This window comes from Schistocerca cancellata, chromosome 1, assembly GCF_023864275.1.
Source record: "Schistocerca cancellata isolate TAMUIC-IGC-003103 chromosome 1, iqSchCanc2.1, whole genome shotgun sequence".
NCBI lineage: Eukaryota > Metazoa > Arthropoda > Insecta > Orthoptera > Acrididae > Schistocerca > Schistocerca cancellata.
The window spans coordinates 1,177,153,667-1,177,171,092 of record NC_064626.1 but is presented as its reverse complement, the minus strand read 5'-3'; the positions used below and the strand labels follow the sequence as shown (position 1 = coordinate 1,177,171,092).

The 17,426-nt window shown below is 46.3% G+C and overlaps 1 protein-coding gene across 1 annotated transcript in view; it reads left to right on the top strand.

The window, feature by feature from the left end:
- Nucleotides 1–17,426, top strand: part of LOC126094195 (RNA-binding protein Musashi homolog Rbp6) — a 1,305,639-nt gene that overhangs the window by 436,850 nt on the left and 851,363 nt on the right. The gene's annotated exons all lie outside the window — the stretch shown is intronic.

The following is a 17,426-nucleotide window of genomic DNA, read 5'->3' as shown; positions in this document are numbered from 1 at the left end:
ACAATCTTACCGAGTCCCATAAGAGTTCTTGCAATGCGTGTGCATCCCCACAGAAGAAGGTAAATGACCGGTTAACCGTAACTATATATGGAGATGGTATGTATTCTTTCGGACATGTCCGAAACAACAGATACCGTCTCCATATAGACTGAAAGGGGGTCGAAGTCCCTGACAGGTAGATTTGTAACGTGCTCAACGAAGTTGCATGGCTGGCACTGTAGTTGTTGCCGAGTTGGGAGGTTTTAGAGGAACCCTTTGCCGTTTTATTCACACACACGTTAATATTGTACTTCCACGTGATCACGCCACAGGAGGGCGGGAAACAGAATGGCTGTAAAAGCATAAATATCCTTTGCTGTTGCGGATCACATTCAAATTTCGTAGAGGCGTTTTCCTCGAAACTACTGCAATTTATATACAGCTGCTGCGAAAAAGGCCACTACAAGAAACGTGATTTTAACTGTCGCTAGTAGTTCCGATTTGCACACGAGGGAAGAAACTGCAGTCGCGCTGCAATCCGAAGTGGTGCGATGATTTTCAATGAACGTGCAGCCCCACAATATCCTTAGACAAGGGTTGAAGCGTCCATGGGTGTCAAGGACTGCCAAGGACAGCTTCCTGTCGCTCATCGGACAGCAAGCTGTCGTTTTCGACCGCGGTAAGTGTCTAAATGAACGCCCCAAGGAAGCGGATGGTTTCATTAACGCCTTTTATGCCCCCCCTCCCCCCGCCCCTAATCCTTATCGTGTCGATTCTGAGCGGTATTTTGTCTTAAATGTTTTCCTCGGCCACCTGTAAGAAAACCTCGTGATTTTAGTGATGGATGTCGCGTTTCTGACCCCCATCATAGAGATATCAAAAGAAGGGGTGAAATGTGGGTAAGAGGGTCTGTGACGACGTTTCCATCGTAGGACACGTAGACAGTAGCGTTTGACAGAAATGTGGTGAAATTCGTTACCAGCGTGACATCATTAACCACTTCATAGCTCACATGAACTTCTGAGCCGTGGCCTCTTTTCCGCACTTGTCGACATCTTGCTGTTTGAAGCATCGCAGTCCCCGAGGGTGACTTCGCAGGGCGCCACACTTTTGCTCCAGTACACAGGAATACGATATTGCAGTGACTGTGTTATTCTGATTACGATGTAAAGTTCCTTTGGACATGAAAGGGAATGTACATAATGGATGTAAGAGTACAGTAGTAGACGCATGGCTGACGACATATGGAGGTTTGAGTGTGGCTGTGAGTCCTTCACGGATAGCCAAATGGTAAGGCGACCGCTTGCGATAAGCGGGAAATCTGGGTTCGAGTCCTGGTCCTGGTCGTCATTCCATTCTGCAGCTGATGGTTGTCCATATTCGCAATTGTGAATACGTCTAATGTAATACACAGGACGTGGTTGTCCATATTCGCGGTTGTGAATACATCTAATGTAATACACAGGAACGTTGTAGGCACCTCTGGCCCAAATTACAAAGTTGTGCGTAGCAATGGGAGTCAATTATGGGCTTTAGAGAAAATGATGCTTGAATTCTGTCGTGCATTTTAGATGCGAGTATGATATACTATGAAGGCAGCGGCTGAGAACGCAATGAGGCAGGTCTGTATGCTATCGCCAATGCTATTCAGTCCGTAAATTGTGCCAGGAGTAAAGAAAATCAAGGAGAATTATTGAAGGGAAATTGAAGTTCACGAGAAGAAATAGAAACTATGAGGTTTGTCGAAGACTTTGCAATTTTGTGGGAAACTGCAAACGTCTTGGATGGCCAGTTGAACAGAATGGATAGTGTCTTGAAGGAAGATTTTATGAATAACTTCAACAAAATTAATAAGGGCAATGGAATAAAATGTAAATGTAAATGTCCTGTGACTAGGGCTTCCCGTCGGGTACATCGTTCACCTGGTGCAAGTCTTTCGATCTGACGCCACTTCGGCGACTTGGGCTTCGATGGGGATGAAATAATGATGAGCAGGAAAACACAACACCAAGCCCCTGAGCGGAGAAAATCTCCGACCCAGCCGGGAATCGAAGCTGGACCCTTAAAATTGACATTCTGTCGCGCTGACCACTCAGCTATCGGGGGCAGACAGGGTAGTGGAATGTACTCGAATTAAATCAAGCGACGTTGAAAGACTTTTAGATTAGGTAACGAGCCACTAAAAGTAGTAGATGAGTTTTGCTATTTGGGCAATAAAATTGATGATGGGTGAAATAGCGAGGATATAAAATGATAACTGGCAGCAGTAAGAAAAGATTTTCTAACAAAGAAACATTTATTAATATCTGATGCAAATTAAGGTGCTAAGGAGACTTCTATGGAAGTCACACTTGGATAATAAGCAGTTCAGACAAGAAAAGAACAGAAGCTTTTGAAATGAGGCTCTGAAAAAAGTGCTCATGATTGGAAGGGTAGTTCAAATACCTGACGATACGGTACTGAATCAAACTGGGGAAAGAAGAAAATTTTTCGGTACGACTTTACTAAAAAAAGGGATCGAATGGTAGGACACATTCTGAGACATCAAGGTAACGTCAGTTTGACAGTGGAAGGGAGTGCGAGGTGCGGGGGAAAAATTGTAGACCCAGACCAAGTTTTAATTACAGGAACAAAATACAAATAGATGACGGTTGTAGTACTTATTCAGAGGTGGTTTATACAGCTGCAGCAAACTATTCTTTGGACTGAAGAGCACAGAAACAAGAGCAACAACAACAGCGATATAATAAGAGTAACACATAATTTTAACTGTAGGCTATTTTGGGACAACAACAGCTTAAATTCGACTCAGAATTTAGTAAAAAATTATAAAAAATTATAAAACTTATTTTCCACATCTCCTCCATCTATAGGTTTATCAGAACCCATGAAATCCATGAGTATGGATCTTTCTGCCTCATTATATGTGGTACTTCAGACTTCTTATATTAATTTTCAACTGCCTGTAGCTCCAAAACTAGTCGATTCTCTCCATGTCTTCCACACTTTAGATACAGTTTGTTTTTTGTTTCATGACGTCCCTCCCCGTTTCCTGTAGCAGTATAATTCGAGAACAGGCTGAAAAACTTTTGACATTATTCTTCAGATCATTTATATGCACTGTAAAGAGTGGCGTCCCCGTAATACTATCGTGGCTGCCGATAATGCAATAAACTCGAGATGGTGCTATTTATTTGTTCGTTATTAATGATTCCCATATGATTTACATGACAGAGATAGAGAGTTCACCTACAGGCTTCGAATAGTCCAGATGTAGTTCTTAGTCTGTCTTCATACAGACATCGCTGAGTTGGATCGTCGCAAGGCGATCAGGTTTAGCAAGACTTGCCTGTAGTGACCGGATTGCGTGTATAACAGGCATATTAGTGCGGTAAGTCAGATTTTTGAGAAAAGACTACGGTGTATTACTAGAGCGCCTCAGTGTTGTCGTACTCTATAGACGACAATTCCTTCCACCTGCAGACCTTTACATCTGTCAGTTGAGAGTTGGCATCTTTCAGGTGGGTCTTGTTTCGCTGATTCTACTGTAGTGGTTTATATCTTCATTTTTTCCCTTTACTCTGTGGAAGGAGGAAAGACAAAGTACACGGACAGTAAAATTGGCCGCGGTAACTCAGTCTCTAATGAGGTCGTTTTTATGAAACGACTCACTGTCCACTCACACACACACACACACACATATGCGCACACGTTAATGAAAAGTTGCGACGTCAGTACTCTACGCCGCAACGGCTCATATCGGGAAGTATTTGACATAACAGACGGGGAGGGAAAAAAAAAGGCTTTGGCCGGCCCACTGTGGTCTGAAGCGCGCTCCCATTTGCCAGCAGAGAGGCTGTGTTGTGGGGCAGAACGGGAGGCTGGGGGTCGTGTTTGTTGTGACGTGGGATTGTTTCGCATTTGCGGCGGCGGCCGCGGCCGGACCGCACTTTTGATCGATGCGCGGCCTCTGCCGCCGACCGGAATCGGACCGGCAGAGCGCAGAGCGGCAGGTTGGGCTGCCAGAGAGCCGGCGGAGAACGCCACGTGCGGCGCCGGTCGATATGCGGCCTGCGGTCCCTGCCGCCGCTTCCGCGTCTGCTCTCTGCCGGAGACGCGCCTAAGCCCGCCCGCAGGCCGCCGGCTCGCCGTCTGAGGTATCCTCGCCGGCGGTGAACGCTGCAACTGACCGCGCAAACTGTTGACGATCGGGGAGTGGGAGAACCGCTATTATTGAAGAATTGCTGCCCTCCCGCACCCACACTTGCATCGTCACCGTCACTACTAAATGTCTTCCGGCAACGTATTGGATTAAGACGGGCAAGTCAGTATAATTTAATCGAGCCCATGACACATTACGAATCCTACGATATCAGCTGGTATCGATATCTTCGTTTAAAAAAAGAAAAATAATTTTTGAAGAATTGCTGTCCTCCCGCACCCACACTTGCATCGTCACCGTCACTACTAAATGTCTTCCGGCAATGTATTGGATTAAGACGGGCAAGTCAGTATAATTTAATCGAGCCCATGACACATTACGAATCCTACGAAATCAGCTGGTATCGATATCTTCGTTTAAAAAAAGAAAAATAATTTTTGAAGAATTGCTGCCCTCCCGCACCCACACTTGCATCGTCACCGTCACTACCAAATGTCTTCCGGCAACGTTTTGGATTAAGACGGGCGAGTCAGTACAACTTAATCGAACACATCACACATTACGAATCCTACGATATCAGCTGGTATCGATGTCTTCGTTTAAAAAAAGAAAAATAATTATAAAGACTGTAACCGTAAAAATTAATTGTTTCGTGCATAAATATTTGTATTCTACGTCCTTAGAATTACGTTCAAGTCTAAACATAAAATTTTGTACATTTAGGTTTAGCAAAATGTTTTAAATGGCTCTAAGCACTGTGGGACTTAATACCTGAGGTCATCAGTCCCCTAGACTTAGAACTACTTAAACCTAACTAACTTAAGGACATCACACACATCCATGCCCGAGGCAAGACTCGAACCTGCGACTGTAGCAGCAGCGCGGTTCCGCACTGAAGCGGCTAGAACCGATCGGCCACTGCGGCCCGCTTAGGTTTAGCAAATTTTGCTAAATATGTACCAATTATTTACTGTGACAAAGTTGTAAAATCTCTACTTCGCATATTATCTCTGTTCTTCTTCATCGAGTACAGGCTCGGCTGGAAATTGTGGAGATTTGTGGTCAAGCTTTGTATGACGTTGCAGAAAGCAGAAATTTTGTTCGAATAGTTTGTTCATATTGTTTCATTACAGTGTGCGAAAAGTTTCAGAGTACAAACGTTTAAAATTTCAGATGTTTTACTTCATTTCATAATTTAAGAATTACTATATTATCTCAGTTCCTCCATCATTTAATTTTCCACGTACTAGGCCAGCCTCTAAAGGAGACAACGAAGCCAGTATCAAGGCAATTAGCTAAGTAAATGCTTTATATATTAGTATGTGGATGTGCCCTTCGATACAGGTCCCTTCAAAATAATGACTAAAGCATGATCTGAGCACAAGTCATTGACCATACAGAATTGAAGAGGCACATTATACCAGACACTGTGAGAGAAATTTTAGGAGTGAAAATACATGCGTAGAGAGAGTTCGAAAAGTGATGAATGAATGCCGAGTAAAGTAAGTCGCTGAGCACTCTGAAAAGCGGCCGGCGACTCGACAGAGAGTACTGCAGCATCAGTCACCGAAGAATCACGAAACCAAGTGTTTATAAGAGTATAATCGTTACAGAGCGGAAGCCACACACTGACTCACGGTTTTGGTGGGGGGAAGGAGGAGGGGGGGGGGGAGATTGCGGGGGTAGGCGTCTTCGTGTTCGAATCCTACTTGAGCTATGAACATGAGATAAAATGTTTTTGGTTTAGCTCGGACCAGCGGCTATTTTTATATCCGCTATAACGTCGGTCTTACTGTATCTATGTTACAGTATATTAAACAAGGTTCAAACGACGAACCGAAGCTGGCACCCAGGCTTTTTTGCGGATCGGTTAATTGCTTTGCAAACAGTTTTAATTGGGCTGAAATTAATGGTCAGCTAATGACACCATTTGTATCTCACAGTTCGGATTTTACGTGTAAATAAATGCAAAAATTTAAAAAATAATAAACAAAATAGCAAAAAACGCATTTCTGGGAGGCTTTTGATGAGAGCCGCTACCATACTTGTAGGAATCGGTTAAAGCAATGCATTAAGTTAGATAAATATAGAAACCAAAACCATTTTTTCTATCCAATTATCCCTATCCATTGTCGAAATATGATGGTTTAAAATAGAGCCAAATGTAGCAAAATGGTTCAAATGGCTCTGAGCACTATGGGACTCAACTGCTGTGGTTATAAGTCCCCTAGAACTTACAACTACTTAAACCTAACTAACCTAAGGACAGCACACAACACCCAGCCATCACGAGGCAGAGAAAATCCCTGACCCCGTCGGGAATCGAACCCGGGAACCCGGGCGTGGGAAGCGAGAACGCTACCGCACGACCACGAGATGCGGGCCCCAAATGTAGCACATAAAATTTATTCTTACGTGAACTGAATACGCGGAAACTGTTTAAAACGATCCAGTTAAATAAAAAATGCATTCCTACGATAAAATCGGAAACTCGATATCAAAAATCTAGCTCCGTTCGGATTTTGCGTGCAAAAAGACACTTTTTTGTGAATTTTATTGAAAGCGCCATTTCTATGTTTCAGACTTACTCAAATCGGTTCAAATTTTGTAGTAGCGTCGACAAATAGATGTAATTAATGATCGTCCAGTTGTTTTGCGAAACCTTTATGCGTTCTACGATATAATTAACATGGTTCAAAAGACAATAAAAAAAGCCTATACCGGCTCAGTTGTCACCCAACTCAACAAAAATCTGCATCGGTTACCAAGCTATGGCTGTGTAATGCCGAAATTATGGTAGGGTAAAGGTTGGGAACCGGAATGAAAGATGCTCCTGTCATAGGCCAAAAAAGGCGAATACGTCCTAAGTACAGTTATGGATGTAAAAGAAGGGAACAAGCTTTTCGACTCGTCTGATACCATGAAAGGCATTTAAATAAAAACATTTTGTCTTATTCTCGCTTTCCTACGAATTAACCCTACTTCCCCAGTCCAATGAGCTCTCTTAGCTGTAAGGCGTTGGCACATCCTCATCATACTATTTATAGGCTAAGTCCTCGATCTTATGCCCAAAATACATTAGATTCGCCGGCCAATAGCGTATATGTAATAGCCAAAAATGCTTCTCTGGGGGGATGAAGTTTCTTAGGGGGGATTTGTTCCTTAGGGGATGACGCGCATTATGTTACTTCACTTCACACGAAGCTCTGTATTACATCTTATCGGGAATAATATTAGCAAGTAAAAAAGAGCGAATATGTCAATATTTTTTATTTAAATGTGTTTGAAGCTGCCATAGAAGTCGAAAAGCTAGGTCCCTTCTTTTACATCTCTAAATCTGTATAATTAAGTTCAAAAATGGCTCTGAGCGCTATGGGACTTAACTTCTGAGGTCATCAGTCCCCTAGAACTTAGAACTACTTAAACTTAACTAACCTAAGGACATCACACACACCCATGCCCGATGCAGGATTCGAATCTGCGACTGAAGCACCTAGAACCACTCGTCCACCCCGGCCGGTTGTATAATTAGGACATCATCGAACGACGAATACAACGTCATCCACAACCAGCATTAACCGTCCTTGTACAGACCGACCACGTGCAACAGGCATCGAACTCCATCCCACAAACTGAGATCCGGCACCTGTAAAACACATGCTTGTTTTCAACATTAAGGCAATTACATCGGTCATCAACATACTAGACTTTCACATCTGCTTACATTAATATGTGACCCCGCAATGCTAATTACGTAAGTATGCTACCTAGACAAATGTATTTCAGAAATTTCATTACTCTGTATTGCTTCTTGGTGCTGCGCTTTTTTTCCGTCAGTGTAGATCCTACCTTGAGGCGCCCTCTCTGGACGCTAACCCTGAATCAGTGTTGCGTCAATTGGCAGGTCAGCGCCCTTCCGTGTATGGCTGCGTCTTGTATCTTTCGAAGGACACACCACGCACAACAAAACTGTGTTCAGCGAAATTTGGAATTTCATCCTGGTTAAATGTCAGGGAAGTCTCTTGACGAAACAAAGTCGCCACCGCGTTGTCGTTGCGTGGCACGCTGCTGCCTGTGTACTTAGCGCCACAGCGGGCAGCGCTCGTGAGGCGGGCACTGTGCCGTGCGCCGCCTGACCCCTCACTGGAGCGAAAGTTGGCGGCCGGGAAATGCGAGCAGCGGGCCGTGCGCGCCGCGGAGGCAAGTTGCGAGCGCGCTCCACGCGCCGCCCAAGTTGTCCGGCGAATATCGAGCGCCGGCGGCCCGCAGCCGGCAGGCAGCGGCGCCGCCCACGCGGGCCGCGGCACCGCCGCCCACTGCCGCCACCTGCCGGGCACGCCCACCGGCGGTACACTGCAGCGGGACACGTACCTACTGTGCGCGCTACAGGAACGAGGTTCCAGTCCCAATCTGGCCACAGCGATTTATACTCGTAAGTGACGGAATGAAAATCATATGATTAGTAGCACCTTGCATCGTCTTTCCCCTTCGTGAAAGCGCTGGAGCATCGTTGAATGTACTATAAGAAACAATATAGACAGCAGTGGGCAGTCATTCAGATACATTAACTGATCAAAATAACTGATCAAAAGTATCCGGACACCTGTTAGAGGACATTAGTATGGGCTGCACCAGCCCTATGCCCTCATAATGGTTTGAACTCTGCTGGGGAGACTTGCAACCATGTGTCTGTATGTCTGTGGATGAATGACAGCCCATTCTCCCTGAAGATCCGAAACCAGAGAAGGTAGTAATGTCAGGCGGTGGGGTCGGCAGCGAAGTCGAAGTTAGAACTCATTCCAAATATGTGCTATTGCATTCATGTTGGGACTTCGGACAGGCTAGTCCATTTCAGAAATGTTATGATTCACAAACCGTCCCTCTACCGTAAGCAGAACACCATGCTGAAAAATGTGTTATTGTCCTCCCGAGTATAGCTTTTCTTAAGCGCAATAACTGGACCTCACCCAAACCACAAAAATCCCCATACCGATACACCGCATCCTCTCTGCTTCACTGTTGGCACTGCACACATGATGACTGGTAATATTTTACAGGTATTCTACAACACCAAACACTTCCATTGGATTGCCAGAAGGCCGGCCGCGGTGGTCTAGCGGTTCTGGCGCTGCAGTCCGTAACCGTGGGACTGCTACGGTCGCAGGTTCGAATCCTGCCTCGGGCATGGGTGTGTGTGATGTCCTTAGGTTAGTTAGGTTTAAGTAGTTCTAAGTTCTAGGGGACTTATGACCTAAGATGTTGAGTCCCATAGTGCTCAGAGCCATTTGAACCATTTTTTGATTTCCAGAAGGCGCAGCGTGATTCACCAACCCGAGTCTATCATTTCCAGTAACCCACTGTCCAATGATGTCGATCTTTACACCACCTCGCGCGCCACTTAGCATCACTATAGGAATGTATACTTTATGAGGCACTCATCGATCTTCACACCTCATTCTTTCAACTCCCTACACACAGTCATTGTGCTAGTTGGACTGGTGGTAGCATTTTGGATCTTACGAGTGATTCCTTCCGCTGATACCATGCGATTGGTTACAAGTGCCCTCTGCAGTGGTCGACGGTCCCCGTCCCATAAATACATGAGGTCCTTCTGGTTTTAGTTTAGCTATGGTTGATCCTTCACGTTCCTACGTCACATTCACATTTCCAATAGTCAACTTGAGCCGCTTGAGAAGGCCTGAAACGTCACCTATCGATATGTCATTCACATGACATCCAATGGCTAGTCCACGTTCGAAGTCACTGATATCTCCTGACCGACCCATCTGCTGTTACTAGCTCCCAACAGATAACACAATACGCATCACCTCCTTTCATACCAGTAGATCAGCCTCTCGTAACATCCAGCAGTCAATCCCGTATTATACAGAGAAGTTCTGATACTTTTGGTCAGATAATATAGTTGACCACCAATAACGGACACTGATGTGACCACGATATTGCAGTGACTGTATTATTCTGATTACGATGCAAAGTTCCTTTGGACATACCTGCATCGTAATCAGAATAACACAGGTACCGCAACATCGTATTTATCTGCCGATACCGGGCAAGAGACTTTAAAGTACAACGTCTAACCTGTATTGGAGTACACATAATGGATGTACGAGTACAGGTCGTAGACGCGTGGTTGGAATGTTGGGTCTGGTTGTGAGTCGTGCACGGGTAGCCATTTGGTAAGTTGACCGCTCGCGGTAAGTGACAAATCCGGAACCGAGTCTCGGTCCGGTACAAATTTTCACTGTCGTCATTCCATTCTACAGCTGATGGTTGTCGTTACTCGCAATTGCGAATCCATTTAACTAATCTGATCTGCTGTAATGGTATATTTCACTCAGTGTCTATTGTGTCAGTGGGGAAACCTGATATGTAGTATCCCCAGTGAAAGAAGTGTGCCGAGCGGTCTAAGGCGCTACAGTCATGGACTGTGCGGCTGGTCCCGGAGGAGGTTCGAGTGGTGAGTTTGACTTAGGATCATTTAGGTTAAGTAGTGTGTAAGCTTAGGGACTGATGACCTTAGCAGTTAAGTCCCATAAGAATTCACACACACAAAGAAGTGTGCATTGTGCAGCGACATGGTGAAGCCGGTATGCTTACCTAAACTCTCATGTAAAAAAGACTTGACTGCCGAACGCATTGAAACCCAGTCCACAGTAATGTTTGCTACGAAGCCCTTGCGATAGAGGAAGTGTTTATGGAGCCGTAGCGGCTCAGAGAACGCCGATGCTATTTGTGAACGCCAGATGGATGTTGGTTTATGACTGTAAAGTGTTACATACAAATATTTAGGTGTTCATTTGTCCCACGTACTATTCGAGAGTGGAACTATGGAGCAATTCAACGAGTGTCTACGAACCATCTGCAAACAATTATGTGCTAGCTCTAGAGTAGTCATGTAGCTGTAGATGTAGAAGATTGGGGTCAGTTGGGGGGGGGGGGGGGGCGAGAGGTGGGGTAGCCAAAGTGCTGACAACCTCGAGCAGGAACCAATTACAGTCTCAACATGTACCAAGTAAGATACACTCCTGGAAACTGAAATAAGAACACCGTGAATTCATTGTCCCAGGAAGGGGAAACTTTATTGACACATTTCTGGGGTCAGATACATCACATGATCACACTGACAGAACCACAGGCACATAGACACAGGCAACAGAGCATGCACAATGTCGGCACTAGTACAGTGTATATCCACCTTTCGCAGCAATGCAGGCTGCTATTCTCCCATGGAGACGATCGTAGAGATGCTGGATGTAGTCCTGTGGAACGGCTTGCCATGCCATTTCCACCTGGCGCCTCAGTTGGACCAGCGTTCGTGCTGGACGTGCAGACCGCGTGAGACGACGCTTCATCCAGTCCCAAACATGCTCAATGGGGGACAGATCCGGAGATCTTGCTGGCCAGGGTAGTTGACTTACACCTTCTAGAGCACGTTGGGTGGCACAGGATACATGCGGACGTGCATTGTCCTGTTGGAACAGCAAGTTCCCTTGCCGGTCTAGGAATGGTAGAACGATGGGTTCGATGACGGTTTGGATGTCCCGTGCACTATTCAGTGTCCCCTCGACGATTACCAGTGGTGTACGGCCAGTGTAGGAGATCGCTCCCCACACCATGATGCCGGGTGTTGGCCCTGTGTGCCTCGGTCGTATGCAGTCCTGATTGTGGCGCTCACCTGCACGGCGCCAAACACGCATACGACCATCATTGGCACCAAGGCAGAAGCGACTCTCATCGCTGAAGACGACACGTCTCCATTCGTCCCTCCATTCACGCCTGTCGCGACACCACTGGAGGCGGGCTGCACGATGTTGGGGCGTGAGCGGAAGACGGCCTAACGGTGTGCGGGACCGTAGCCTAGCTTCATGGAGACGGTTGCGAATGGTCCTCGCCGATACCCCAGAAGCAACAGTGTCCCTAATTTGCTGGGAAGTGGCGGTGTGGTCCCCTACGGCACTGCGTAGGATCCTACGGTCTTGGCGTGCATCCGTGCGTCGCTGCGGTCCGGTCCCAGGTCGACGGGCACGTGCACCTTCCGCCGACCACTGGCGACAACATCGATGTACTGTGGAGACCTCACGCCCCACGTGTTGAGCAATTCGGCGGTACGTCCACCCGGCCTCCCGCAAGCCCACTATACGCCCTCGCTCAAAGTCCGTCAACTGCACATACGGTTCACGTCCACGCTGTCGCGGCATGCTACCAGTGTTAAAGACTGCGATGGAGCTCCGTATGCCACGGCAAACTGGCTGACACTGACGGCGGCGGTGCACAAACGCTGCGCAGCTAGCGCCATTCGACGGCCAACACCGCGGTTCCTGGTGTGTCCGCTGTGCCGTGCGTGTGATCATTGCTTGTACAGCCCTCTCGCAGTGTCCGGAGCAAGTATGGTGGGTCTGACACACCGGTGTCAATGCGTTCTTTTTTCCATTTCCAGGAGTGTATTTAGGTGTTCATTTGTCCCACGTACTATTCGAGAGTGGAACGATGGAGCAATTCAACGAGTGTCTACGAACCATCTGCAAACAATTATGTGCTAGTTCTAGAGTAGTCATGTAGCTGTAGATTTAGAAGACTGGGGTCAGTTGGGGGGGGGGGGGGCGAGAGGTGGGGTAGCCAAAGTGCTGACAACCTCGAGCAGGAACCAATTACAGCCTCAACATGTACCAAGTAAGATATTTTCACAATGAATGTGTCGATGAGTGCGATAACAACTTGCTCCACCTAGCGAACGGTGTAGATGCCGTTTATCGCGGGAAGCTGACGGTAAGGAAGCAAGTGGAGGCGAGGAATGGAGATATCCGGATTCCTGCGCGAGAGATTTGGTATAGTGTGAAAGCAAAGACCTGTTCGCGGCGGAGTGGCTGGAACGCCGCAGACGCGCGCGCTCCGCCCGGGATTTAATCTGCAGCGCGGCCGCGGCGCGCCTGTTGAATATTCATCGGGCTGTGCTCAGCCAGCTACTTCTTCGGCGGCGCCCGCTGCACGCTAGGCCGGCCCGGTAATCGCGCCACGTCTGCTGCTGCGAGACTCCGCAGCCGCAGCGGTGCGAGCTAATCACTGTCGCGTCAGCTGGCCGAGGACGGCGCGCTGCGAGGCGCCCAACGCCCGGGGGCTCACAGAGAGAGAGAGAGCTCGGCCCACACGCAGCCGCGACGGTTTTTTTCTCAAACTGCATGTGGGATGTGCATCTATACTCCCATTAGTATAACGTTGTGGGTGAAGATTGCAATGGTGAGGATGGACCGGGAGAGGGGTCGATGTTGGCTATGTGCAGCCAACCACGCTGCACAGTGCTCTGCATGTACACTCTTTGACATAAAACCTGGCCGCCGCGGAAGGTAAAACTGCACTTCACACGGAACGAGGGAGCTAACATTGATGTGGACGCAGACGGAAAATCCAGTCTCGCCAGATACAATGCACATAGAACATGCTAGTTAACTTGACTAGCGATAGTACCACTCTTCAGCAGCAGCTGTTTGTTGTACCTGGCCCACATACCACACAATTTGCTTACCAAAATGAACACGCATAAAATTCCTACGTTAGCTCTATTGAAACGCCCATTCTCTCGCTTTTCTGTATGCTAATGATGTTTTTCTCTCTGTAGCATACATAAATGACTTCAGTGTCCGGGAAAATATTATAAGACAAAAACGAATGTGCCTTGTAGCGTCAGTAAGAACATCATCTTATAAAACTACAGTCAGTAAGCATGTCAGCTTGTGATGGCGTCAGTGTGTGTTGATACACATTGGGGATCGGCTATAACCTTGTCTCACTGCCTTCTCAGTGACTGTGCGGCTGGTCCCGGCGGTGGTTCGAGTCCTCCTTCGGGCATGGGTGGGTGTGTTTGTCCTTAGGATAATTTAGGTTAAGTAGTGTGTAAGCTTAGGGACTGATGACCTTAGCAGTTAAGTCCCATAAGATTTCACACACATTTGAATATTTTATAAAACTTCACAAAATTCGAAAAACTCACTCTTAAGAAAACGCGCAGTTAAATTTACATAACAACAAATATTACAGAAAATGTTGCTATCAACTTAATAAAGGAGTCACACAACTTTTAGAAAATGTGAAGGTGAAAAAAAATATTGTATGAAGCATGACGTAAACTAGCTACGCACTGTATCGTAGCTCTCCACCTGTTCAAACTACGCTATGACTAACTGTTTTAAGAAACGAACTTGTATTTATGTTACGTTCTTCTGAAATCTTTAAACTCCAATGTGGTATTAGCTGACATTTAGTTATGAAAAATCCTCCGAAGGACGATGCGACTGAGTGAGGTAGCATAGTGGTCAGCACACTAGATTTGGGCGGACGATGTTTCAAACTCGATTCCTATCATCCAGATATGGGCTTTCCGTGATTTCCATAAATCGCTTAAGGCAAATGCTGGGATGGTTCCTTTGAAAGGGCACGGCCGATTTCCTTTCGATCCTTGCCTAATGTGAGCTCGTGCTCCATCTCTTATGACCTCGCTGTCGATGGGACGTTGAACACTAATCTCCGCCTCCCCCTCAAGAACGATGTTTTTCTTGCGAACCTCACCATAGTCTTAAAAAGGCTTACTTTTATAACACACATGCTGTATCGCGAAAATAACTAGATACATAAAATATTTAACTACCTATAACATGTTTCCCCTCTACGACGTGTTTTTGAGAGATCCTCACTGTGATATGCAGAGAAAGAGGATACATTCAAACAGTGTAAGTTATAACATAAACTCAGCAAATGCGGGGCTTCAGCTGAAAACGACAGAAACAAGATGATGTCTCGCAAGTTCTGCTTGTGACGTACAGAGCATTTTTGCCTCTTACAGATTCAACCTCTCGTAGCTCATTGCCGAAATATCGCAGAACATATCTGTGTTTCATACGAGACAATGACTCCTCAGTGTAAAATAACAGGAAGTGAAATCACAAAACTCGTACAGCTCCAGTTCAACGTTAGCTATTTCGACCCGTGTGAGGACGTCGTAAGTCACAGAAGATCACTTATAAGCAAATAAAACTGGGCACTCCTCATATTTCTATGTCCGGACGTCTGCACGATCTGACATTGTAGGACGCTAAAGTTCACGGAGGAACTCTTTTGATGTTTTGTTGTTGTAGCTGATTGTCATCTAGTGGTAAAAGTCGCGCCATGCAAGTGCAAGATAGAGAGTTTGAGTCTTCTCCTTTGTTTATTCATAAACCGCATTTTACATGTAAGCTAAAAGTATCAGTCTAATAGAACCTCAAAAATAGTTTACCGCACTTTCTAACCCACCAGCAACAGCAAAGCCTTCCAGAAACATTTCCGCGAAACAGTTCGTAGCTGCGTCAAATGTTAAAATGGCTCTAACCACTATGGGATTTAACATCTGAGGACATCAGTCCCATAGACTTAGAGCTACTTAAACCTAACTAACCTAAGCACATCACACACATCCATGCCCGAGGCAGGATTCGGACCTGCGACCGTAGCAGCCGTGTGGTTCGGGACTGAAGCGCCTAAAACCGCTCGGCCACAGCGGCCGGACAGCTGCGTCAAGATTAGGACAGTTTATGCTCGAGAGTTTCCTCAACATACAGCGGCAACCGACCACCACCCACCCCCGCCGACCGCCTGACGTCACACAGTGTCCGCCCAAGTGATTGTAGCGCGGTTCACCTTGGGTACGTTTCTTCTCTGGCATAGGCCAGCACAAAATTTTTTAATATTGTAGGCTTATAAGCAGTTTTGTTAAACAGATAGCTGCCTGTTCTCGTGTTCTGTCATCAATTCATATTTTCTACTGTGTGCAGTTATTTACATTTTAGCAGGCAAAATGGCCGTTAGATACCGAAGGCCAAATAATTCTTTAAAAAAGGGGGCTCTTTATGGAAACGGCGGGATATTGATGGTTGGATGTGGGTTTGGACTGCCGTGCTCCGGCATGTGAGTGCAGGGTCTAAAGCACTGCGCCATCTCGTGCAGTCGTGCAATTTGCGTGTAAATCAGTACGATCTGACTTGTCCAAAAGAACAACTACATATTGAAACAGGTCTTGCCGTAATGAGGGCAGTGGACGTTGCGAAAGCATGAAGTACGGGATCAGCGTTGCCGCCGCTGGACCGCTGCCGACCTGGTGGGACAGAATGTGGATGGGCGACTGGAAGGTCGCCAGCTGTGTGGAACACCTGGCCACCCCACACACGCAGTATCCTGGCAACGGCTGCCGGTTCAGCCGCTTCGTTAAGCTGTGGCGCCACATTGCCAGCTCCTGTGCTCATGTGTCCAACATGTGTGCAAACCTCACATGGCTGTTTGCCAACGATAACTTTAATAAAACTACCGTTTACGAGCGTCAGTCAGAAAATTAATGCCTCTTTTTTTCTATTTTGCAAGAAAAGTAAGTGCCGTTTACATAGGAGAACAGCAGCAACATCCAGAATTAATTTGTCACTTTACAGTACAATCACCATTTTTGTCCACAGATTTTTTTCCACCTTAAACAGGAGTATGTATACCTATGCGGTAAAAGTCGTGTTTTGCTTCTACAGCTACGGGTGGAGAGAATTTCTGAAGGTCTCTGCTCCTTCAAAGCGATAACCCATATCAGCTTCCCTTAATGCGCCGAACAGATGGAAGTCTGGTGGTGAAAGAAAAGGGCTGTATGGTGGATGGAACAAGACTTCCCAGTCCATGTTTTGCGAAGTGACTGGTGTGTGGTCTTGCATTTTGGGGAAAAAAAGGAACATCTGCGGTAACTTCTGACGGGCGAACTAGCTGAAGACATCCTCTCATCTTCTTGAGGCTTTTCAGATATTTTTATACTACATTTGTCTGAAACATTTGCTCACTGATCTCAGAAAATAAAGGAAACAAGAGTTACAAACAAAATACGAGAGTGAGTCAAATTAAAACCTTAAATATTTTTTAAAAATATTATTTATTGTGCAGAAGTGGTACAGAGCTGTATCAATTTTCAACATTATTTCCCCCACGCTCAACACAAGTCCTCCAGCGCTTACAAAGTGCATAAATACCTTTAGAAAAAAATTCTTTTGGTAGTCCGCGCAACCACTCATGCACCGCGCGGCGTACCTCTTCATCAGAACGGAACTTCTTTCATTCCTTTGCGTCTTTGAGTGGTCCAAACATATGGAAATCACTTGGTGAACAGGAATGGCGCCATTCCTTGCTCACTCTCTTCGTTTCCGGTTGGTCGAAGTGAACCCAGGTTTCGTTCCCAGTAACGATTCTTGCAAGGAAGCCATCACCTTCT